General features: G+C 44.3%; 1 protein-coding gene across 1 annotated transcript in view; it reads right to left on the bottom strand.

Moving 5' to 3' along the window:
* OSTF1 (osteoclast stimulating factor 1) overlaps positions 1–25787 on the bottom strand; it is a 221111-nt gene that overhangs the window by 194354 nt on the left and 970 nt on the right. The gene's annotated exons all lie outside the window — the stretch shown is intronic.

Raw genomic sequence — 25787 nt, 5'->3', positions numbered from 1 at the left:
TTGTTAGAGATGAACCGCATAGGTAACCAACAGGTGTAAAAAGGACTTCAAAGGTGACAGACTGGGGAGAGAGATGATGATGTAGGAGTGAGAGAGAGAGGGATTGTGATTTCCTAACGTATGTATGTTGCTTTTTATTAATGTTAATCGGAGGAACCGGAGTAAGTAATGTAGATGCTGCAGAAATCATTGTGCACCCCAGGATCGAAAGCTGATAATATTTAAATACTCCAATTCTGACATCTCCGCCCAAGATTTGAGAATGATGGCCTTCGGGATGCTTTGAATGGCATGAAGGAAATGAAGCAAGTGGGGATCCATGTCATCTCATACTGTGTTCATGCCACTAAGAGCTTGTGAGGGACTAGTTTCAGATACCCAATCTAGTCCCTTTTTATGTATTTAAATATAACGTTCCTTACTTGTGTGGTATATTCAAAATATGTCCAGTAAATTTTCATCCAACTAATTTGTATGTCCAGGTGCTCTTCTGTCCCTTCTTTGATCACCTTGTCCCGCCTGCATGCCCAGTCTAAACATCAGATTGCCAAAATTCTACAATAACTTCCACGTCACATTCTGCATTTGTCAATTGAGTTGTCTTTAAGGCGTTCAGAGATTACAGATTTGCTAGTCCACCTCAATCAAATTTGAATCCAATAGTTGACTTTCCATTTTTTTTTTTTTATTTATTTATTTATTGCAAGCAGGTCAGGATAGGTTTGTGCCGACCACCCCTCCAGCCACCTACGAATGCACCGTGAATAATGGTGTTTGTGTATACACTTTTGAGCGTACGAATACATGTGTGTACATACTTATGTGTGTATGTACTATGTGTATGCGCCTGTGTGTTTGTGCGCGTGTCTGTGCGGGTTTCATGTGTGTACGTCTGGCTGCGCATTGTGTGGCTGAGTGAGTGTGCCTGTGCGTGTCAGCTCATCCGTTTGCATGTCTCTCAGTCTCTGCATATGTGTCTACGTGTTGAGTATCAGTGTGAGAGTGTGTACTGTGTGTGTGTGTCCCCGCCTGAGTGTGAAAAAATGTGCGTGCAGTGGGGCGGGCACACATTGCACAAAGGCTGTCGTGACGCCGTCGTGCCCCGAGAGGAGTGCACTATCCCAGGACACATTCTGTGTGTGTGGGGCTCGCAGTGTGTGTGTGGGGCTCGCAGTGTGTGTGTGGGGCTCGCAGTGTGTGTGGGGGGCTCGCAGTGTGTGTGGGGGGCTCGCAGTGTGTGTGGGGGGCTCGCAGTGTGTGGGGGGGCTCGCAGTGTGTGGGGGGGCTCGCAGTGTGTGGGGGGCTCTGTGTGGCTGTGTGTGTGGGGGGCTCTGTGTGGGTGTGTCTGTGGAGGGCTGTGTGTGTGTGTGGGGGGGGCTCTCTGTGGATGTTTGTGTGTGGCATTTGCGAGAGATTAAGCTATTGGCATTGTAAATGACAATGCCATTTATTTGTGTTAAAAAAAAACATAAATAAAAATAATGTCAAGAGCAATGCCAATAGCTCTAACTTTAACAAAGGCAAGACCATTGCATTGTAAATGCTTGTTGCATTTGGGATGATGAATCCCAAATGCAAAAATAGAGCTCGCAAAGGGCCAGATTCTGAGAATCTGGCCCTTTGCGAGCCGATTTCGGCTTGATGAATCAGGCTGTATATGACCAACAATGGGCCCTGAATAAAGATGCCAGCTATTCAGAACGGAGAGAAATCTTCAGACTTCCATCAATGAGATAATTGAAAGGGCCTGATGCAAAGAGTTTGAAGGATTTAATTTGAAAAGAAGTTCCAACTTCCACCATTACCACAAGATGCTGTTACCATAACCTGATCCATATATATAGACCAGACATAGATTACTAACCATTCTGAACGTCGGGTACCTCATTAATAGAATTTCTAATAAAAGTTTGAAACTATTAACCTCCATCTCTATCATCAAGCGTTTCATAGAAAGACTGTCAAGTAACCAAAGTCGGCAGGTGTGACTAACGGAGGTGTCAATCACAACAGCTAAATCTGCATCTGTTGACAGACGTGTATTACTTCCCTTATAACGTAATTTTCATGGTTAAATTCTAATCCATGTTAAAATTGAACAACTACTGCAAGAAATACCATTCTGAAAAATAGCATGATTCATATTGCAAACACTTTTTTCCAATGGTGGATATTGTTCAGTAGACGTCATGGTGTTGATCTTTCAAGCAAATGTCGGGGGCACGCATGGGAGATACAGATGACAAACTTCAGAACAATTTGCCTCACCTTGAAGGACAGTCATGCTGCTCTCAATCTAGCATAAATCACCATACATTTATAAAACTTTTGATTAAGAATACAAAACACACCAGAGCAGGTAGCCTAATCTTATCATGGCACATGTAAAACATGTGTGTCTATGTCCTAATACCTCAAAATTTCTGTGCAACTACATTGATTCGACAAGGGCAAAACAAAGCAAGCACAATCCTGTGCATTCCACTGATGATGAATAAATAACAGCCTACACTCACCCTTTTTAAGCTTCTACTCCCTTCATGTGTCCTTCCTTTGAAGATATAAACGGCATGCTCTTTTTTTTACATATGCCTTTTACCTAACAAGCTACATATTGAGCATATATCTATGTATACATATTTATATTAATCACTTGGTAAGTACGAGATCAAACAAACACCTTTCAGACCAGGCCAAGAAATCCAGTGCCATGACTCTGCCCAAATATTACACTTTTATTGTAATCTCACAAGACTGAGAAATGTACTAGAGACTGGAACTCCAGCTATCGTATGGATTATATTGAGTATTTGCACTCCAAGGCAAAGGATGTTCCTTAGCAAGACACTCTTTCACCTTCAACCTGAACTCCCAACTATAACTTGTCCTACACAGAGCAGGAGAATATTTTAAAATATTGATTCTTGTTCTTTAATAAAATAATCCTTACTATACAAATGCACCAACAACCTTACCTAAAGTGAACACTTGCCAAATGGAGAGAAAAGGGAAATAATGGCCTGCAACTGCTCATAGAGTTATTAGGAATTGCCTTCAACACAAGAGTGATCTTGTAAGCACCTTGAATAATGGCAGAACAATACACTCTGCAAAAAGTCTGTTTTTGTAGACTGTTGTGCAAATATGTATTCACAATTCCTCAAAGCTTATTAAATACTGTATACAGTTACAGCCTTTAAATTGAAATATAACAAGATAAAAACAACTAAAATATAAAATAATGGGCAATATTAACTAAACTTTGTCCAAGAGCAAAATCAATATCAAGTGAAGGCATTTTATTTATCAAATACAATGCATCCATATGATTAGTCTTCTCATATTTTAAAAAAACAAAAAGGGCACAGATAAAGTGGCCTTAAAGACAGTCACTAATTGAAAGCCTGTACATCTCATAAGTCGCAAGTTAGAGAAAATGCATTGGTTCACGTTAAACATAGCAGCAAACACTGGGACTGCCTAGCTTGTTTAAATACCAATCCTCCACCTTAACAGTAATTTTCTGAGTACAGAATCTGGACAACAATCAATGTAGCTTGTGAATGATCCTCTTCCCTAAAGGTTTCCTGGATCTGTCACCGAGTCTTATGAAGACAGATTTACTATAGCCGGTTGCCTGTGTTTTGAAATAAATATTTCTTCCAGATGGATTTACTACTATTATTACTTACATCTACTATTATTACTTACATTGGCTAACACATCACCAGTTTTTAATATCCAACTAATCTGTTCTCTAAGAACCTTTGCAAAACTATTGCTGAAAGTGTCCAAAGTTATTAAAGGTAAAGAGGATATTTTTGGGAAAGATAAAACATTTAATTTGTGCAGACATTAGTTTATACATTATCATTTAGCCCACTGTTTTCATTTTTCTAAATTAACGGTTTTGTGTTTATAGACATGAAGGCTGAAAAGCCAAATCTCAGGCATGTTGATATTCTTCTCGGCTCCTAATTTCCTTAAAAAAATTTTTTTTTAAAAACACAACCTCCAGTTTTGTTCTTTAGTTTTGGGTTTATTACATACATATCTGCCAACGTTTCGGAATGCTGTGTATGACATTTTCATGATTTCAGTGAAATTATGAGTGACATTTCAACCTCTACGAGTGGCACTTTCTCACGAGCAAAATCAAGCAATGAAGACGAGGGAAACATAAATATGAGCCCTAATAAAAATCAGATTTATCATTTTACCTAAAACACTTCTATGTTGTTTTAAGTGCCCCAGGCAAAACAAGACGAGAGCACACTGCTTCTTTCAGCCTCAAACTCTGCCAGCTAGCCAGGCCGCTGCTGTGCCGCAGATCTTACTGTCAGTGCAAGCAGGGCAGTCCAGTTAGGGAGAAGCTCCACAGTAATCAACAGCCCTGGCTCAGGTGACCTAGTGCTGAGGCTGTTCCGTTGCCTCAAAGCCGGTGCTGGTGAAGATATTTACTTTGGCCGCTGGATTTGATTTTATTTTACATTTAAAAAAAACATTCTAACGAGAGGACTTTTCCTTCCAGCCCATGACTGGTGATCTCGGAGCCTTCAGTGCGTGATTCTTTCAACTGGGAAAATAAATGTTTCTTGAAATAAAATGTGGCAATCCTTCTACACACTTCACGCCTTGTGCTGGGGCCTACAGCAAGCATGTCTTTGGTGTATTAAGTGTGTCTGTACCTGCAACCATGGGCAGCCCAACTGTACATAAAATACTGTGGTAAATTAAATTTACCGTATCATTTTTGCCATATAATTAAAGGTCATAAGGATAGCTCAAATGAGAGGCAGAGTCCGTGGTATCTGAGTCATACGGGCTTTAATGGAATGCTTCGTAGCATGGGACATCGGGTTCCATCACCACTCAGGTTCAGGAAGGGACATTCAACATTTTATTAACATCACACATTATATATATAGTAAAACAGTATACATGGAAGTGAATACAGTAGGCGTAACAGGTGAAAAGAGAGAGATAAGAACACATGTGCGTAACAGGAGGCGTGTGAGAAGGCGTACACCCGGGCGTGCACTGGACATGTCAGAGAATCGTCACATGAAACGTCACAAGTGGGTGGATGCATAGAGAAAGTTTGCAGAATCAGCAGAAACTTATGACCTGTATGCGCGCGCAGCTGAGCATGACGTGTAACCGGGGAGAGCTGGGGGCTTTGACTTTTGCACGAGTAGAGGAGACTAATGTCTGGGGTGTCAAAACGACCTGTACCTATAGCAGATCTGATATCGTATGTTTTGAGGATGTAGTGTCTAGAGTAAAAAGGTCTCTCGGGCAGGGGCCGTTCATCACTGAATGCTAGTGCGTGCATATGAATCTTCATGTAGAGTGCGGGGGCCATGGGCCTACCATGGTAACGGGAGCAGTAAATTACTTGCATGGAGACAGGAAGGCAGGGCCCTTTGCTCTGCAGCCGAGAATATGTTTACCTATTTCACTAGACTGGAATGTGTTTTTGAGGAGGCTGAGCAGATAACTTGTAGGTAAAACATCATCTTGGCAAGCGAACCAGGCCGAGCCGGGCACCGCTCGTCTGAGGCAGGCAGTAAGGCAGAGGTCAGGGATGCATACCTAAACGGCAGCTTTCAGAGGGAGAAAAGAACTCGGAGCTTCGTTTAAGGGCCTAGCTTGACTGGGCCAGAAAACGTGGAGGAAAACGTGAAAGTGCACCATGTAAAGACATTGGCACCATAGGCCTAGAAGCCTAATTAACGGGATTTTCATGCATGACTGGATAGCTGACATATTAAAGAAAGACGCAAATGTATTTGCGTCTTTCTGGCATGCACAGAAAAGAAGTTACACGACATACAAGGAACATGGGTGCATGGATAGGGTGCGAGTGGGGGACACATTGGTTACCTGAAAATTTCTATTACCTCATTCCCTCCTTGGCCCCTACCAAACCCTTTAAGATATATCTATATTCATGAGACCATCTATCTGTTCATGTAACATCATTTGTTCGTCCTTTATCATTCGGGAACGGGAACTTGGACCTGGAATACAGGCTGTGGCGCACAAGCCGCAAATCGCTGGCCCACATTGCAGACAGAGACAACAACTGAATACTATGACCAATATTATTCCTAGGAATGATAATAATTTCCATCCCCAAGCGGATATCACACTCCAGAGCCAACCGGACCAAGTCCAGGAGCCTGGATTCTGGTGTATCAGGTGAGCAATTTCATGAAGCCGTGTTATGGCCTTATACACAGAAGGCGCGTTATTAGGAATAAACACGCAACAACTGGTTCCGATGACTCTACTAGCCCCGCCCCTATCGGCCAGGATGACGTCAAGGACAAGGCGATTTTGAAGAACTACAAGTCTCATAGCAGATTGTTCTTCGGTCAGGTTACCTAAAGCAGAAGTAGTTTCGTTCACTACCGCTTCCAAAGTTCTAGTTACCTGCGTATCAATTTACTGTTTTGAACAGGACCTATAAAGAAAAAGAATCCTTTATTGAAATCTGTGTATTGTTCCCACGTTGTCTCAGGCTGATCGACAATCGGGGTCTTGATCTCCCTTCTATGTCTTACATTCACAAGGCGTGAATTCCTATGATAATCAGGTGGGGCTAGGAAAACAGGTGGCAATAGGAACGCAATGTAACACGTTCCATCCCAATCAGGGGGCAGATGTAGATAAGCAGTGTGACCACAAATGAAATAAGAATGGCGAGAGGCTTTGAAAGTAGACTTTCCTTTGTCATTGAATTCGACCAAGTATTACAATCACTGTGTCCTAGATGTACTGAGCCATTCTTTCTAACGCACAGTTCGCCTTTTACTGGTAAAACTGAAATAAACGGCAAATTCGAATTAGTCTCGGACTGGACGTTCAGGATCATGAGATTGAGGGAAAAGTTACCTAATTTATACACTTCATTTTCTAGGTCGGTCCCCTTCCTTTGGGGAAGACCGTCTACGTCTGGGAAACATGCTTTATTCATGACTGTATTCAGGTTCCCCCATATCCAATTGCCTTGGAAAACTTTGGACTTACTGTCTAGGGAGGACATTAAAGCAAACCATGCACCACATGAACCATTATGTGTGAACGGATAGGGAAAGAGGCAGAGCTCCCTTGTATTTCTGATAAGGTGGGAGTCGGCCACATACCCAGCAATTGGTGGCATTGCTGGCCTGATGAGTATGGTGTAACATACGAATGAATGTATTGTTGTGCATTGCTAATCGATAGGATAATTCATGAGGGGGCAGGTCGCTGAAAGAGTGCTCTACAGTGTCATTAGAGGAAGCATGCATATGAAAATCAAGAGGGAAAAAAACATGTAGCATTAAACTTATGCATATGATCGTAAGACTCAGAAGAAACATGAAAATTAATGCAATTACACATCGACTGTGTAAATTTTTACAATATTGTTCTCTTTTCTTGATACGCCTATCTCTCTGACTACTTGGGTCTATTTTATTCATGTCAGAAACCCGTCTAACCGCTTCACCCGAGAGGGACTTCAACAATTAAACGCTGTCTGACTTACTAGACCTCAACTTGGCACGATACTCCTGTTGTGGAGTTTTTTCTATCAGGGGAAGTTTAGAGTCAGAGTCCGAAAGGGGGCAGTCCTTAACCGAAGTCTCTGGACACAGTCCGTGAAATTTTTTAATATGGCTGGAGTGTAACCACCCCTTGCGTCCTTCCAACTTGACTGCGGTCCTCGTTGTCATTAACACCAGCTTGGGCTGCTTCCATCTGGGCTCCAGCGGACTTGATCGGTCGAAATTTCTCACATAAACCAGCTCTCCTGGAACGACTTCATGCGGTTTCACTTGGGTGTTGTCCGGGAAGGCAGCCGCAACCTGTGAACGACAAGATTGTAGTGCAGACATCAAGGAAGCCAGGTAATCTGTCAGCATAACACTATCGACATCAGTGATCTTGCGGGGTATAGGCGTACCCCACATATTGGGAGGCCGCCCGAAAACCACCTCATAAGGAGATAGTCCGGTCCTGGAATGAGCAACCATGCGCATATAGAAGAGGGCAACTGGCAAGGCTACTATCCAATCTACACCTTTTTCAGCACAGACTTTGGCTAAACGTGTTTTCAGGGTTTGATTATGTCTCTCTACGAGACCAGCTGCTTCAGGGTGTCGTACGCAGTAGAACTTCCACTGGTAACCTAACAGGAGTGATACCTGTTTCATAAGCTCGGACGAGAATGGCTGTCCATTCACTGAGTACACGACACGGGGCAAGCCGTATCGCGGGAAGAATTCACGAACCAACTGCTTAGCAGTGGTCGCGGCAGTGTAATCTGGGACTGGATATGCTTCTGTCCATCGAGAAAGGGCACATACAACTACGAGGACATACTTAAAACCTCTACATCGGTCCATCTGGATATAATCCATCTGGAGGACTTCAAAAGGATGGTCAGGAGGATGGAATCCACCTTGTTCCACGGGAACACCTTTGCCTGGATTGAACTGACAACAGATCATGCAGGTACGCACTTTCTGTTTTGCTGCTGCTCGTAAATGCTTGTTGAACCAGAGGTGTTGAATGCTGTCTAACATGGCTTTTTCTCCTAAGTGTGCTGGACTATGTGCTGTGTTAATGATTACTTGAACCATAGAGTCGGGGAGGAACCATGTGGCTCTTCCCTTCGTCATCCATCCCTGATCAGTCTGGATCCCTCCTTGTTCAGTCCATTTCTTGATTTCGTCGGGAGTGGCATGTGTCTGTATGTTGAGTACGTCTAGAATGGGATCCTTCACTGTCATACAATGTGTCTGTGATATCACATCAGTCTTCGTCATGTCCGTTGGGATGTCTGTCTGAGCTGTGAGTTTAGCTGTTCGATCTGCCAGGTCTTTACCCTGAGAAATGGTGTCGGTAACTTTAGTATGTGCTTTGCACTTCATGATAGCAATGGATGCAGGTAAGTGTATTGCTTCTAACAGAGCTTGAATGAGGGGACCATGCTGTATCTTGGCGCCATGAGAAGTTAAAAAACCTCTTTCTTGCCAAAGGATACCGAAGTCGTGAACAACTCCGAATGCATACTGTGAATCTGTGTATGTTTACTTTCTTGTTCTTGGCTAGTATACAGGCTTGAGTCAGAGCAATGAGTTCTGCTGCTTGAGCAGACAAGGTGTCAATACGATGTGTTTCTATGACTTCCGTTTCAGTGGTCACTGCATATGCGGTCACTAACTCTCCTGTGTTTGTCCTCATACATGAACCATCCACGTAAAGTGTCAGGTCTGGGTCGGGTAATGCAATATCTGTCAAGTCTTGTCTGGGTTTCGTTACGGTATTGATGATTTCTACGCAGTCATGTGGTGTCGGGTCAGTTGTGCTCGAGGGTAACAATGTGGCAGGGTTAAGTATGTTGCATCGTCTGATCTCTATGTGTGGCTGAAACAATGTCAATTCATATCCTGTCAGTCTTGCTATGGTCAAGTGCTGAGTCTGGGTACGGTTCAGGAGTACTTCCACTGAGTGTGGAACTTGCACTGTCAGGGGATGTCCTAACACTATGGAATCGCTTTGTCTGATTGCTAGAGCTGTTGCTGCAACTGATTTGAGGCACGCAGGCAGAGCCTGGGCCACTGGATCTAATGTACTAGAAAAATAAGCACAAGGCTTGTGGTGTCCTGCTTGATCTTGTGTGAGAACAGATAATGCTGTGCCATCGCGTTCAGTGACAAAAAGTGTAAAAGGTTTTCTGTAACATGGTGTCGCTAAAACAGGTGCTTGACATAAGGCTTTCTTTAACTCATCAAAAGCTTGTGTATGTTCCTGAGTCCAAGGGAGGACAGTCGAAGTCGCTGCCTCCTGTGTTGTCAACTGTATGAGTGGTTTTGCTAGATATGCATACTGGGGAATCCATTGTCTACAGTAAGAAGTGAGGCCAATGAAGGCCCGTACTTCCTTTTGTGTCTTGGGTTGTGGCAGATGTGCAATTAACTGGATACGGTCTGGTGTAATGTGCATACAACCTACATCAGTTGGACCTTGTGCCCATAAATGTGCTGGTACATTCTGCAATCTTGGATCAAAAGCTCGTAACACATAATGTCCCTTGAAATCACGTAAGAACAATCTCACTCCTTCCGGAGAACAACATATTACAGCACCTAGTGCTTTCAACGTTTTAATACCAAGCAGATTTTCAGGACATGCTTTCGTAAGTAACAAGTCAGTAGTACGGGACAATGGACCAACTTCGAGGGAAACTGGTTTTGACACTTCGTTAACAATAGGCTTTCCTGAAAAACCCAGGGAAACATTCTGTGAGCCTGAGAGGGGTGCCCCTGGAACCTCGTCATGACTAATGGTAGTTCTGCTCGCCCCTGTGTCAATCAAAAATGTTCTGTCTTTCCCTAATACCTGACTATGTACATAGGGACCATCTTGATCTACAGGAACCTCGATGAGGGGCAAGCCAACCTCCCTCTCTAGGCTGTTTCATGTATACTGCTGATAATCGGGGTAATCTGACTGTGCATACTGGTACATTTGTTGTGTGACATGTTGTGTGGCAGCAATAGGCTGGGGTTGGGGTACAGCTACTGTCTGTTGTGCTTGTTGTGGTTGTTGCGTGTTCTGTGGAACATTCTGTGGAACGTGTTATGGTCGAGGTGGACGCGGTCTTTCTTTCGTTTTGCCTGTAGCAATATTGTGTTTCAAGACCAAACATTCATTTATATAGTGACCTGGCTGCTTACAGTAGTTGCAGTTCCCTTTAACGGGAGCTGCAGATTGACCTGGCGGTGCTGTACCCTTTTTCTGACCGTCTGCTGGAACAGATTGAGCAACTAGTACTTTCATTTTCGTGTCTCTCATACGTCTCTGTTCATGATCATGTTCCTCTCTAATTCTGTTCTGGTGGTACTGTAACATTTGTAACATTTGGGAAGGGGTATTTGCTTGCCATGTACTTTCGACTTTCAATACTCTATTTTTAACTTGTGGTAAGGAATTCGACTAATTTAGTCACAAAAAGATGTGGATATGATTCGCTACTTGTTTTCAGGCCACTATTAATAATAAAACATTTCTCGAATCTGGAATAAAAATCACTAGTGTCTTCGTCTTGTTTCTGTTTGCAGGCTGAGATTGCATCCCAGTCTTCCTTTTTAATTGCCAACAACCTCGGCAAAATCTGTACTAATAATCCTGGTAATGCTTTAGCTTTGTCCCCAAGACCAGTACCTGGGACTCGTGTATTTTCTTCGTTTTCTAATTCTGCCCAATTAATCTTTTTATCTCCCACCTCCCATTCTTTTTCTTTCAGTTTTTCGTAAATACCAGCCGGCAACAATACCTTTAACATTTTCAGAATGTCGGAATATGTATAATCCCCCATGAGTAACATGTCTTTTAATTCACTGTGAAAACCTGCTGGATCTTTATCATGACAGGGCACTATTTTCTTCATTTCCAATAGTTCCATTTTGCTTAAGGGAGTGTATACGAATACTCGTTGTAGCTCACCCCCGTGGTCTGGACGGGATGAACTTCTCGTAAGGGATTCTGTCTGTCTATGTAAAATGGTTGTCTTATTGGGGGTGGAACAGAAACGAAATGTGGAGTCAGGAAAGTTCTGTATTTATGTCGTTGTTCTAGAATGATATTAATTAAATCGGTACCTAGGCCTCTCCATCTTTTTAGGAGTAATTCTTCCAATATATTGTATAGGGGACCTGGATCAGAATGCTGACTCTCATATAGTGTAATGAGATGCTGGATCATGTACATACAAGCAAGTCGCTGTTCGTCTGGGGAAAGAGTCAAACATGTTTGTGCTACTGAATCATCTTTATATATGCTATCATTTCCAGCCCATTGGACTGCTGATCGTGCTAATTCCTGATCTCGCATTGTACTAAGTTCATGGTAACCTATTCTTTCTTTCAGCATTTTATCGGTGTCTTGAAATACATGTTCAAGGGAACATTGTTCTGGTATGGGAGAAAGGAAACGTTTGTTTTCTAGACGAATGGGTCTGTCAAAAGGTCTATCAAAAGAATACTGTTTAGGATGTCTCGCTCTACCTACGTACGCCATTGTTCCTGGCGTTTCTTCTTCAGGACTATCTATCTCTTCCTCCTCTGTATTTTCATCCCCTTTCCCGGCTCCCCTAGCTTCGTTTTCCTTTTCATGGATTTTTACAATTTCTTTACGAATCTTTCTGTACATAACTTCTATGCTATTCTGTTTATCATGTTTACCATCAGTTATATGATAACTCCAATTTATCAGTATATCCATCTCTTCCTTGCTTGTATCTGGCCGATCTCGTTCCCGTATTAAACAATTTATCAGAAATCGTAAGATCATACTTTGTGTCTCGACCTTTTGATGTGCCATGGCCTCGCGAATGCATTCTGGTCTCTCCCCTGTTCTTATAAAATGATATATATTGTCTAGATGGTTAGTCATATCTGGTAAAAGAATCAAATAGTTTGCAACTCGCCGTAAACGTAATGAGTATAGTACCATCCCGTCTTCGCCGGGTACTGGGTCATATCTGCAATCTGTAACATACTCTTTAAGGGCTGCGTATGTCGCTGCCCTGGGTGTACGTTGTAATGCTAGATCTCTAAGCGTTGTTCGTTTTACTTGTGGTGGGGTACGATGGTGACCTCCTACGGCGCCTCCTGAAGCGGAAGCGTAACCATCACCTAACTGTGATGTTGTTGCTGGTGTCATTAATTGAAAAGTAGGTGCAGGTAATGTAGGACTCTGGGTTGTCGGTCTACCGAACGGATTATAAGGACCAACAGTGGAAGGAACAGTAGTAATAGTAGTGACAGGAATAGTTGTGACAGGGACAGTGGTGACAGGAGGGGGAATAACAACGGATGAGGAAGTCGAGTCTTGAGGGGGTGGAGGTGACGCGTCTTGAACAGACTGTACGGACGGAGCAGGCTGCTGTATATTTTGAACAGGCGGGAGAGGTTGCTGTACATTATTAGTTGGTGGTACGCGTACATTGGTATATGCAGGAGCTACGCCATCTAAATAGGACGAAAGAAAAATGTCCGCTGCGGTTTGTTTGTGACAGAGTTTAGTCGGGACAAATGGTGGTGGCAAGTTACGGGGTGCTTCCGGGGTCGCCTTAGGCAGGCCCTCGGCAAGAACTGGATACAGTCCTGTGATAAGTGCATTTCTTTGCCTGTCTTGTTGTTCTATTCTGACTCGTTCTTCTTCTTCTAGTAACTCTTTTTCCCTAGCTTTTTCGGATTCTTCTCTACTTCTCTCTGCTTTCCTGATTTCTTTTTCTGTTCTTCTATGCGTTCTTTACGCCATAATTCTATAGCATTTTTCTGGGATTGCCTGGCTTTCTTTTTCCATAATGCTTCTTCTACTCTCATGATGCAATCAGCATCCCATGTCCCTGAGACAGGCCATCTATACTTTTCTTCCAGACCCTTGGTGTAGTCCACCCATAAATCTAGGTACAATATGGCATCTAAGCCATGCTTATTATACATAAAATGTCCAGGAGTGTCCCTAGGCGGAACAGGAACTGCTTCTTCGAGTATCCCTTTCCTGGTTCCTATCTGACGTAATTTTGAAAACAGTGGCATTATCGGATTGCTTTAAAACGTGGAGTAAACACAGTAATGAATAGCAAAACAATCATTCATACCACAACATTAAAACCACATTAAAACATTTCAGACGGATATTACCCGATACATAGAAAACACATAAATACTGAAATCTCGAGTTGCAATACTAGAATACTGAATCACTGACTTACTAGATGCACTGCTAAAACAGTACAGACAATACCGGTCCCATAAAGAGACACGTCTGACCGTGCCCACCTAAGTGAACACGTCTGGACCAGGCCTGTGTACCCAGACCTGTCTTGACCGGGCACAAATTAATGAACCCGTCTAGATGCGTTCCCAACAACGGTACTCACCGGGAAGCAAGAACTGAAGGCCTCGGAAACTGGACTGGACTGGACTAGACTGCTACGACATCTGACTGCTACTACACCGCATGCGCTTCGGAACAGGTGGGCCTCCGGATACCTCGGACCTTGCTCTCTCGACTAGGGGCTCTGGTCGGGATCCTCCGCATTCCTCACCGCCTCGTCTGGATGCCGGACCGCAGTCTCCGTCTCCTCCGTGGGCCCGAGGGAGATAGCAGGAAAACCCGCAGGCGTGCACGGTTTCCGTCGCGGCTGTAGAAGGGGTCAAGGCCTGCGTAACATCGCCGGCGAGTGGGGAAGGGGGGGGTCCCTATTCGGGCACCAAATTATGTGGTAAATTAAATTTACCGTATCATTTTTGCCATATAATTAAAGGTCATAAGGATAGCTCAAATGAGAGGCAGAGTCCGTGGTATCGGAGTCATACGGGCTTTAATGGAATGCTTCGAAGCATGGGACATCGGGTTCCATCACCACTAAGGTTCAGGAAGGGACATTCAACATTTTATTAACATCACACATTATATATAGTAAAACAGTATACATGGAAGTGAATACAGTAGGCGTAACAGGTGAAAAGAGAGAGATAAGAACACATGTGCGTAACAGGAGGCGTGTGAGAAGGCGTACACACGGGCGTGCACTGGACATGTCAAAGAATCGTCACATGAAACGTCACAAGTGGGTGGATGCATAGAGAAAGTTTGCAGAATCAGCAGAAACTTATGACTGTATGCGCGCGCAGCGGAGCATGACGTGTAACCGGGGAGAGCTGGGGGCTTTGACTTTTGCACGAGTAGAGGAGACTAATGTCTGGGGTGTCAAAACGACCTGTACCTATAGCAGATCTGATATCGTATGTTTTGAGGATGTAGTGTCTAGAATAAAAAGGTCTCTCGGGCAGGGGCCGTTCATCACTGAATGCTAGTGCGTGCACATGAATCTTCATGTAGAGTGCGGGGGCCATGGGCCTACCATGGTAACGGGAGCAGTAAATTACTTGCATGGAGACAGGAAGGCAGGGCCCTTTGCTCTGCAGCCGAGAATATGTTTACCTATTTCACTAGACTGGAATGTGTTTTCGAGGAGGCTGAGCAGATAACTTGTAGGTAAAACATCATCTTGGCAAGCGAACCAGGCCGAGCCGGGCACCGCTCGTCTGAGGCAGGCAGTAAGGCAGAGGTCAGGGATGCATACCTAAACGGCAGCTTTCAGAGGGAGAAAAGAACTCGGAGCTTCGTTTAAGGGCCTAGCTTGACTGGGCCAGAAAACGTGGAGGAAAACGTGAAAGTGCACCATGTAAAGACATTGGCACCATAGGCCTAGAAGCCTAATTAACGGGATTTTCATGCATGACTGGATAGCTGACATATTAAAGAAAGACGCAAATGTATTTGCGTCTTTCTGGCATGCACAGAAAAGAAGTTACACGACATACAAGGAACATGGGTGCATGGATAGGGTGCGAGTGGGGGACACATTGGTTACCTGAAAATTTCTATTACCTCAATACATCAATTAACCATTGACATTTGGGACTCCCAAATGCTATCAGTGCCTGTCCGCCGACAACACTTCATGCAGAGTTATCATCTCTGGACAGCACTGCCACAGTGAGGCTGAGGGCACCACCAGCCCCACTCATCCTGCCAGCGGCTGGCGTGCCCTAACACAACAACAAAGTTTTGTCGTCCCAATGCCCAATCACGGAGTTCTTTTTATTATGGACACACGGACTGTGCCATGCTGCCAGAGTGTGTTGGATGTCATGTGGTAAGTGAGGCCATTGTGGCCCACCTGAGTGATGGCACACCTTGGTGCCAATAGTGTTCAGTACACAGTATATGTTAAGTGATGAAACTGTGACCCTACGGTCAGAGTGGTAGTAGCGCGGTGTTCAGCAGTGGCCAGCTAACACTACGAATACAACTGCTACTACATCACAGCTTGTGCCTCGCAGCGCCTGGTGGTGTCAGAGACGCTATAAATGCAGGACTAAGCATTTTTGTGTGACGATGCGCACCACTGCACATAAATGCGTCAGTCTAACCCCAATGCGTGGTACTTGACAGTGCTGTATATATGCCTATGTTGATATACCAAAATGTGCATCTCATTCAGCCAGTGGTACACTACATAACAGCTTGTCTCGCTGAAGCAAGATGAGAAGGCTTTCATAAATCAACCAAATGATACAAAGTCTCAATCCTTCAGACATTCCACTTCAAACCTACTTTAGTTAGCGTAATTGATAAGCCTGATAACTGTACAATACATAGCCTTTGGTATTAAACAAAAATGAGGTTTTATAGAGTTTACTTAATGGAACTCTCAATTTTAATTAAAACATTGTTGAGTGGCGTGCAAGTGTAGTTGCGCCTGCTGCTGCAGATGTCCTGTAATTAATTTGTTCTAGTTATAAATCAATAAAATTTGTTTTAAAAAAAGAAAAACACAGGTGTGATGATTTCACCAATACTTTGAAATACATTAGAGACATCATTTTAAAATAATGGACGTTCCATTTATCATCATTGTGGATGGAAGGGCATTACTCTTAAGACACAGAACCTAAAAAGAGCTGCAAAGACCAATCTTTATAGTACAAAAATGGCAGGAAATATCATACTCCACCGCACCAGGTCACATAACAGCTTAATGTATAACGTCGACAAGGCATCAAATGAACTCAAACTACAGACATTTTTTCCACACAAATGTTTTCATGACTAAAGATTGCAAGGCTTACCACCATTCAGAATGTGTCATAGCTGTGAAGAACACTTTTTGCTTTAGGTCTTTATGTGCGAGGAGCAGTAAGGCTTGCTAATGTTATTTGATTAAGAAGTAGACAAAAGATTAATGGAATGTCTAGGCAAGTTACCTCGCACTGTTTTGGATTGCTAATACGACCACAACTCTTTAGAGAAGTAAAGTAACAGGATTTCACTAGGAAGGCGCTGATCGCTTTATTTTATCTGTAGAAAGTATAAACTAATTCCTTATCTAAACAGGTTTTGATTCCAATAGTTAAGTATGGTAATTCATGCTCCCAGTTTCTAAAGACAATGTAATTGAGATACAGTCTTTGCTTCCAAGCTGAGCAGCAAACATTGGGATAAGCCCATCCCAGTTGCATTTCAATCCTCCACCTTAACAAGAATTTCATCATTAGAGGATCTGCACAATCAACGTAACTCATGAATGATCCTTTCCCTTACCTTGTCTCCCACTCAATACGAACTCCCAGCGCTCTGAAATCTAGAGACATATTCTGACCAATGTACTTCAATCTAGTGTGAATTCATGACCCTCCATCAGACTAAAAAGATTGTTGTTTATAACTTGTCAAAGCAATGAGGCCTGCTGCGGATGCAGAAATCACCTTGAAATGTATTGTGCCTGATGAATGTATCAGACTGGCGGAGTACTAAATTGCTCATACTTAGGCAGATAAAAGGTGGTCAGATCTTTGATATAAGGGGCATTCATGGTCTCTCTTACACACTATTGGAGTGAGCAGGAGTCTTTCCAATTAACCATTCCTCAAACCTTCAGCTACTCCCTACAAGTACATGCAGTCATTCTTTACACAGGTCACTAACTGCACAGATGGAACTAGCCTTAACCCCATCGCTGCAGGGGTAATTCCCCCACAGCGCGGGGGCAGGGGACGTGGCGCCGCAGTGCTCGTGGCGAGCCCAGCTCGTAATGAGTCACAGTAGAGCTGTGCTCATGACGAGCTGGGCTCGTCACAACTCTGCCCACTAATTAATTTTCCCGCACAGGCGGGGCATCAATCGCGCGTGGGCGGACGGCGGCAGTTATGACGAGCCCAGCTCGTCATGCGCACAGCTCTACTGTACCTCTGACGAGCTGGGCTCGTCATGAGCATGGAAGAGGTTAATGCCTCCATCTACTTGCAAAGTTGGTGCACCTTTGGTTTTGAACGCTGTTGGAACCACTGCATCGCACATCCCACCCAGATTCTAGCACCAGAGATGATTTTGCAAGACTGGTCATTCATTCCACTGGCCTTTTCCACAGTCTCAATCAATCAATCAGCCATAATAAAGCGCTGCTCTTCACTCCTGAGGGTATCCGGGTGCTTAGGTTTAGCTGGTCTCAGTCGAAGAGCCAGGTCTTATGTCCTTCTGAAATCTGCCAAGGAGGGTGATGTTCGTGGGTGGAGGGGTCTGTCTTTCCATGCTTGGCGGCGTGGTAGGAGAAGGAATAATCTACGGTGTGTTGTCGGTGAATGCCGGGTGTCTGTGTGAGGGCCAGGGCGGCAGGAAGCGTGTTTCTGGCATGTTGGTGGAAGCTCAGGCGATAGTTGATGTATGCTGGTCCCGGATGGTGTAAGGACTTGTAGGTATTTATCAGGCTCTTGAACTGGCATCTCTTCTGGATGGGGAGTCAAAGGGGGTTCCTTAGGTGGGGGTGATGTGGGTCCATTTGGGGAGGTTGAGGATGAGACAAGCTGCTGTGTTCTATATAGTCTGAAGTCTCTTGAGGAGTTGGATGTTGATGCCTGTGTAGAGAGTGTTACCGTAATGTAGATGACTGGTAACGAGGGCCTGGGTGACTATCTTTCTGGTTTTGATGGGGATCCCTCTGAAGATTTTTTGGAGCATGCAGAGGGTGTGAAAGCAGGAGGAGGGGACTGCGTTGACCACGGGCTTCATGGTGAGTTTCCTGTCATGAATGATGCTGGGGTTGCAGGCGTGGTCTCTCAGTGTGGGTCCGGGCTCATCGGGCCACCAGGAGTTGTCCCTCTGGGAGGTGTTCTTCCCGAAGATCAGCACTTCCATCCTGTCAGGTTAAGTTTCAGGCAGATCGTCCTTCTGCAGTTGGCGACCCTGGTCATGGCGTTGCAGAAGTTTGTTCTGGTGGTGGATGAGTCTTCGGTGAGGAGGAGTTGGGAGTCATCTGCGTAGGATATGAGTCTGTGGGTTCTGACAAGGTTGACGAGGGGTGTCATGTAGATGTTGAACAGGGTGGTGCTGAGGAACGATCCTTGTGGTACATTGCAGATGATGCTCTTGGCTTTCGAGGTAAAGGGTGGTATGCGGATTTTCAGAGTTCGTCCTGTAAGATAGGATGTGATCCATTTGAGGGTGTTCCCTGGATGCAGATGAGCTAGAGTCTGTCAAATAAGGTTGTGGTGGGATGAGGTGTTGAATGCAGCTGAAAGGTCAAGGAGGATCAGGGCTGCTGTTCCACCTCTGTGGAGTATGGACCTGATTACGTAGGTGGCAGCTATCAGAGTTGTCTGACAAGGTAAGCAGTTACAATGAAACATGTATGTAATAGCTGATGCTTGGACAGCATCTTCCTGTTACAAAACCAGTTCCGAATACAGATGCTTCTCACAAGAAAACAAGAAGTAGAAAATAGTTGCAGAAATAGTGGTCACACAGTACTGTTGTAATAATGCCAATAAAGTTGACGAAAAGGCTGATGGATGGTCTGTGTATCAACATTTTTATGTATGTATGTATGTATGTATATATATATATTTTTTTTTTCTCTCATCTTATAGTATGGTTTGCATATTCTCTCTTCACAAGCAGAATTTGGGCACTTGCCCCGGATTTCTTACCTAATATAGGAGGTTTTAACAATGAAATGTTTAATTGTGAAACTACGATGTTTTTTGTTCATTGCGAGTTAAATATGCTAAATGCACTTTTTTGAATTGTGTCTTTCTTCACTGTTCATGATTAGAATGGGAGTGACCAGAGTATGCCTCATGAGATTTAAGGGTGTGGGTTTTCCTGACATGTCATGTGATCAAGGCCAGGACAACCTGGTCGAAAAGCGTCATGTTGTGACTTAGATGGAATAAAATTTGCACTTTACAAAGGACTTGGTATATATATATATATATATATATATATATATATATATATATATATATAAAAATATAACACTATGCCCTCAAGTATGTTTCAAATTGGCAACAAGATGAAAAGGAAAAATGTTTATGCACTGTTCACTTTAAATGCAGCCTGTTATGCCGCGCCCCCATTGGGATTATTTAAACCCCTTGTTTGTTTCATTGCGCGTCATGTGATCAAGCCTCGTTTGAGAGGCGAAACGCATCATGGCGGATGGCTGGCAACATATTTGCACAATAAATCACTGAGGAATTAGCACGAATTCTGGGCTTACTCGCGTTATTCTTCTCTGGAGAGGAATGGTGGTGAATAACGGTTTTCGTTATATATATATATATATATACACACACACACACACACACACACACACACACATATATTTATATACACATATATGTACATACACATATATACCCCAACATTGCACTGACTGCATGTACCATAGACTATAAGAACAGGCAGTGATATGATAGTTTGAAATGGAACCAATGGGAGACACTACTTTACAATTCAAGGAAACAATTTTATATAGAAATACATCCAAAATACATCCATTGAAGTGAACACTTTTTGGACCTCTGTACAGTTGCTACTTGGCTATCAATAATTTCTGATGTGCTCATGAGCTCCCTTCTTAACTTGTTCTTTTTAGGTTTAGCCTGGTGTCCGCTGCGAAGCAGCGTTCGCGCAGGCGAAATCTTTTGAGAAGCAGTATGGGGGCTTTGTCCCGCCTGCTCTTCCATTGGCTAGCTCCATAAATGGAGGCTAGCCATTGGAAGAGAGATCTGTCCGTCATTGCCGGAGCAGATTTGTGGGCTCTCCGCCCCTTTGTGACGTCATTCCGGCGGTGGGCGGATGTATTTTTTTTTTGTTTTCCGGCATGTTTTGGTCTTTTTGAAAGTGTCTTTGCAGGAGTAGGCTGCTAGATTTAAGTTGCCAGGATGTACTTTCTATTTGAGAACAGGTAAGCAGCATTTTGCTATAATTTTCTTTTCACTTTGTACGTGTCTCCGTCTCATGTCGTCTCCGTGTTTGTTTTCCGTGTATGCGTGTTTTGTTGCTTTCTTCTCACACTCTCCCCCCCGGCTGCACAGCGCAGTCACCACCTGTGCAGCAGTGCTGTGTCCAAAGCCATGCCAGCTCGCTCCCAGGAGAGCCTCACCGCCGCCGCTGGGACGATGGATCTACCACCCTTGCAGCAACAACCCCCGCTGGGTGCACCACTGGGGCACGGGGCAGTGCCCTTCAAGGGGACCCCATCCCTGCCCGCAGCCTCAGAGGACCCCAGAGCTGCTGAACATGCCGGACCGCTGCTCAGGGAGCAGGAGAGGGGCAGGTTGGGGTGGGTGTAGCCGTCCTGCGCCCGGCGCTTTCTATGGCCCAGCAGTACTGTCCTGTACGGAACAGGGAGCGGCCCCAGTACCGCTCAGCGGGGGCTCTTTACGTCTACAACGAGCACAGCACTTGTCAGCGGGGCTCTGCGCTGTTTAACATGAGTTTAACTGGGGTGCAAAACCGGATGAAGGTACCTCTAAAAGGGGAGTGGCCTATGAAAATAAGGGCGTGGGGTACTTATGTGACCTCTATAGCATATCACCAACTGGTATTTTGGTACAAGATTAATTAAAACATATGAAATATAAACAGAAACTAAGATGTCTGACTTGGATTACCCTAATCTTTTTCACATGACTTGTTCAGAAATTGATCCGTGTTATTGACCAGTAAAGTAAAGGATGTGATGAACACAGGACCAGACAGGGACCTTTTGCAATGCCCAGTTTTATTAACTAACTGGTCTGAGGCAGGGATGGCTTTAATGACCGTGTTGCCCTGTTCCCCCTCCCCCCAGTGCCTGACACGCTCCATGCAAGTGTGCCCATTCTTCCCATTTCCAGACTGTCATCGAGGCCTTTGGGACACCACAGGGCTTTGGAGTCCAGGGGAATCTGCAGGATCGAAGTTTGAGACATATCATCAAGGAAGCTTTTCACTCCTCTGAGGTCAGTAGGAGCATCATTGAATCACAACGATAAAGCGCCCACAGACACTTCCGTTTGCATGGAGCGCTACAAAACACTCATGACTGCAGCGCGGACCATCATAGATCGATAACCTCCTGCTACAAAATAATAAATGGGATAAGCCCCCCCATTGCTTCCTAAATTTAAGGGTAGACACTTCCAGACATACCTCCGAAAAGAACTTATTTACTTGGACAATTTCTGTATGAGTATGGCACTCTACCCTGCACTTGAATTTGTTAGATTTTAAATTACATGTAGTTATTTGCAGTAACATAATACATACTAAACTGTGTATCAACATTAAGGAGTATTGCAAAGTTCGATTGTTGGTGGGGCTGTATTTAAAATTCACCTCACCGATCTTTATTTGTGAGGTGTACTCAGACCTCAAGGAGCTATATGTGTCGCTCTATTTTAAAGTAAATAAGGGTTCAGTAAACAGTAAGCGCGCATCTGCGCTCCTCTTACCACCAGCTCTGCCCCCCTCGTTGAGGCTCCTGCCCCCCTCGCTGAGACTCCTGCTGAGGCTCCTCCCCCTCGCTAAGGCTCCAGCACCCCCCCTGCCTCCGCCACCCCTCCGTGTCCAGCAGCAAAGGAAATGCCACTCGGTCTTCAAGGCGCTGTTGGGCTCCCAGTCAGGGCTGCGGCCGCACAGAGGCACGGGAATGCGAGCCCCAGCCTCCTTCATGACCCCTCCCCTTTCTTCTTTCCTTCACCCTCCAATTCAGGTCTCCTGTCCCTCCACCACACATTATTGAGTATCTTCTGGCCACCCCTGTTTCTCCCTCCTTTCTTACGCTATTTCACACCTCTCGTATCCTGCCTTTTTCTGACCTCCGAAACCTCTTTCCACTCTCTATCAGCTTAGGCCTGACCCCACCCCAATTCCTTTGCCCTGCGTTCCTCTTGTTTCCATATTTGTTTTCTTACCCCCAACTTTTCCTTCCTTAAAATGTGTAATAAAGTACGAATCTTGATAAAGTAAGGTAGCTGGTTCCAAGTAGTAACTTTATTTGTTGGTAAGTTACAGGAATCATAGATATATGCAAGATGGAATAAGCTGTAAAGTATGCCCCACCAGGAGCAGGATAACCTTCCTGCTCAGCCTGCTGTTATCAACTGCCTAAGTTACTGCACACCACATTCCATGCAGTCACTACATTCTAAAGGCATCATAGGCTGAACAAGAGAGAAGGGTAAAGGAAGAAGAAGGGCATGTAAATAACATACAACAAAATGCTTCTCCCTCAGACCTCTCCCTCCTTACTTTCTTCAAACCCCTCCACCCCGTGCATTCGCCTCAACTCCCCGGCGACGTGCACCACTATCTCACAGGTGCCCCCCTTCTCTCACCTTCACACTTCACCTTCGTCCTCTTGCCTCGGCCCCCCACCCCACAAGCACACTGCTCCTCGAGGTAGCCGGGGGGGGGTATGTTGTGTCCTTGTGTAATGTAACTGGTGCTTCATGTAAAGCCTCCAAGACCTTCGGTGCGGAGTTCCAGTTACATAAAACTGAAAAAACAGCCACAGGGCTGCAGCTGTGGGCATCACCAAAGCACCCCCGTCCTCCCTGCAATCAGAATTCACTGGTGTGTGAGATCCGCGCTTCAGAGAACCTTCAAGAGGTGTCAGCTGTGAAGAGGGGTCACAGAGGGAGGGGCATACACCCGAGGTTAATTTATAAGGGAGAGTCAGACCGGTGTCCCACCCCTACTTACTAACACGGTGAATGCCACATTGTGCTATATCTAGCAATGTAAATAAAATAAAGTGTTGCATGCAGCACCTCAAACCCGAAGCATGCCCATGCACATTGTGCCACCCACACTTCCGCCAGGTAAGTGCCCCGCCCTCCTCTCTGTGGTGTCAGACCTCACTCGTGTATGAGGGTGTCCAGCAGGAGTGTGTCAGATTCCCCCTGCTGAGTGTGGAGAACACACGAGACAATAACTCGGAAACCTGGTCCCCGAGGGGTGAAGCAAACTCTCCCACATTGTGCGTGGAGCTCTCTCAGCACATATTAATAAGATCAGCAATGTGCTTTCTTATAGCGCTTCATACCTTGTTATTATGGTGAACCAGTGAAGGGAACAAATTCCATCCCTGACCGAGAAGTGTTAAGGGCCAATCGGGCTGCTGCAATCTGATCTGGGCTATTTGAAGCTGATTAAGGCAGGAGGCATTAATGATGAGGTATAGAGAATTGCAGTAATCCAATTCCGAGGTCACCTGAGTGATGATGACAGATTGGTGCAGTTCCATGTGAGGGCGGCTCTGTGTAGGTGGCTGTGTGTGCGGGTGGCTCTAAGTGAATGACTCTGTGGGTGGCTCTGTGTGTGTATGTGGCTCTGTCTGTGTGGCTCTGTCTGTGTGTGTGTGGCTCTGTGTGTGTGTTTGGGCTCTGTGTGTGTGTGCAAATGCAATAGGTCTCACATTTGTGAGAGATTAAGCTATTGGCATTGTAAATGACAATGCCATTTATTTATCTGTTTTCAAAACCAACACAAATACAAAATTTGTCATTTACAATGCCTATAGCTGTAACTTTTACAAAGGCGAAACCGTTGCATTGTAAATGCTTGTTTAGATGTTACAAGTAATCTTAGGAGACTGTAACACTACACTATTTGATTTACAAAAGAGGGAAATGGCAGCAGATTACGTTAGTTGGTTAATGATTGCATAATTGTGTCTACATGTAAACAATACGGACCCAGTGTTAAGGCAGGTGATTAACGCTGTTCCTTTTGGTCACGATTTTAGCGCTGTGTTTACATGCAATCGCTGTCTAATGTCCAGATTCTGATAAATAAACTGATGAGGCGTTCTTAACTTGAACTCTACTGTGACAAAGTTGTAACAAGTAATATCCATGAAAAACAAAAATGAACACAATTGGCGGCAAGGACTAGCACACAGGAATTCAAATGAGAAGTATGAAATTGTAGAAAATAAAAGGGAGTAAACATAAGCAAAACAAAACGTCTGCATAGATTTCCAACCATCCTAAGTGCAAGATTAAACCCTCCGATGAGGACACTATGGTTACCGGTTAGCAAGGTGAAATCTACTAAAAAATACAAAGAGGCCATGACTCTTAGCAGCAGTCAGTCTGCCAGCAAACCACAACACAGCCAGCCAACTGTTTTGTGCCCTGAGAGTGAAATAATAATTATACCGCCAAGATTGGGTTTCAGAGCAAACAACCACTCGGGAAAAGTAACCTAATTCTCACTTTGTGGTTATGTGAAAAAACTTAAAACACAAATATATTAGTGACTCAAAGGCTGCTTCCTGCACATCTCCTCAGTCACAGAAACGGGCAATCCTACATGTCATGTTATGGTGGTCACACAAAAGTGGCAAACCTCATGCCACGTCAAGGTACTTCTTTATGGATAGGATTAAAACATGAATTTAAAAAAATCTTTCAACTTCATGCACAATTCTTATTTTCTATCGGTCTGTTCTATCCTACATGCGTTATAAAATGGAAGAAGTAAATATGGTCATCTTCAATAAAAAAAAAAAAAGAACCGGATACATAAAAGGTTAGTCTAATATGATGAAGCGGCCCCCACATACTTCGTCCTGATAACCTGTGATGCAAGCTGAGCCTCTGAGATGCAGATTTAGGTTTCACTGGAAAACAAGTAACAGTAACCTAACTAAAAAGACATATCCCATCGGTGCTACTAAAGCCAAGTGTGCAGAAAGTTCTTTGAGTTGGACTCATACCAGATGTTCCAGTGCGTTAACCCGGAATGCCTCTAACACTCGTGCTTCCAGCTCACAAGTCTATTTTTCTTTATCCACACCCCTCGATTACACTTCCTCATGCCTAGATCCTCAATGCCACCATCGCCACCATTTAGGCCACATTTAGCCTGTGGGTGGAAGA

This window comes from Lissotriton vulgaris, chromosome 3_1 (genome assembly GCF_964263255.1).
Source record: "Lissotriton vulgaris chromosome 3_1, aLisVul1.2, whole genome shotgun sequence".
Lineage (NCBI taxonomy): Eukaryota > Metazoa > Chordata > Amphibia > Caudata > Salamandridae > Lissotriton > Lissotriton vulgaris.
Note: the sequence above shows the minus strand (reverse complement) of the source record. Positions and strands in the feature narration are given on the sequence as shown.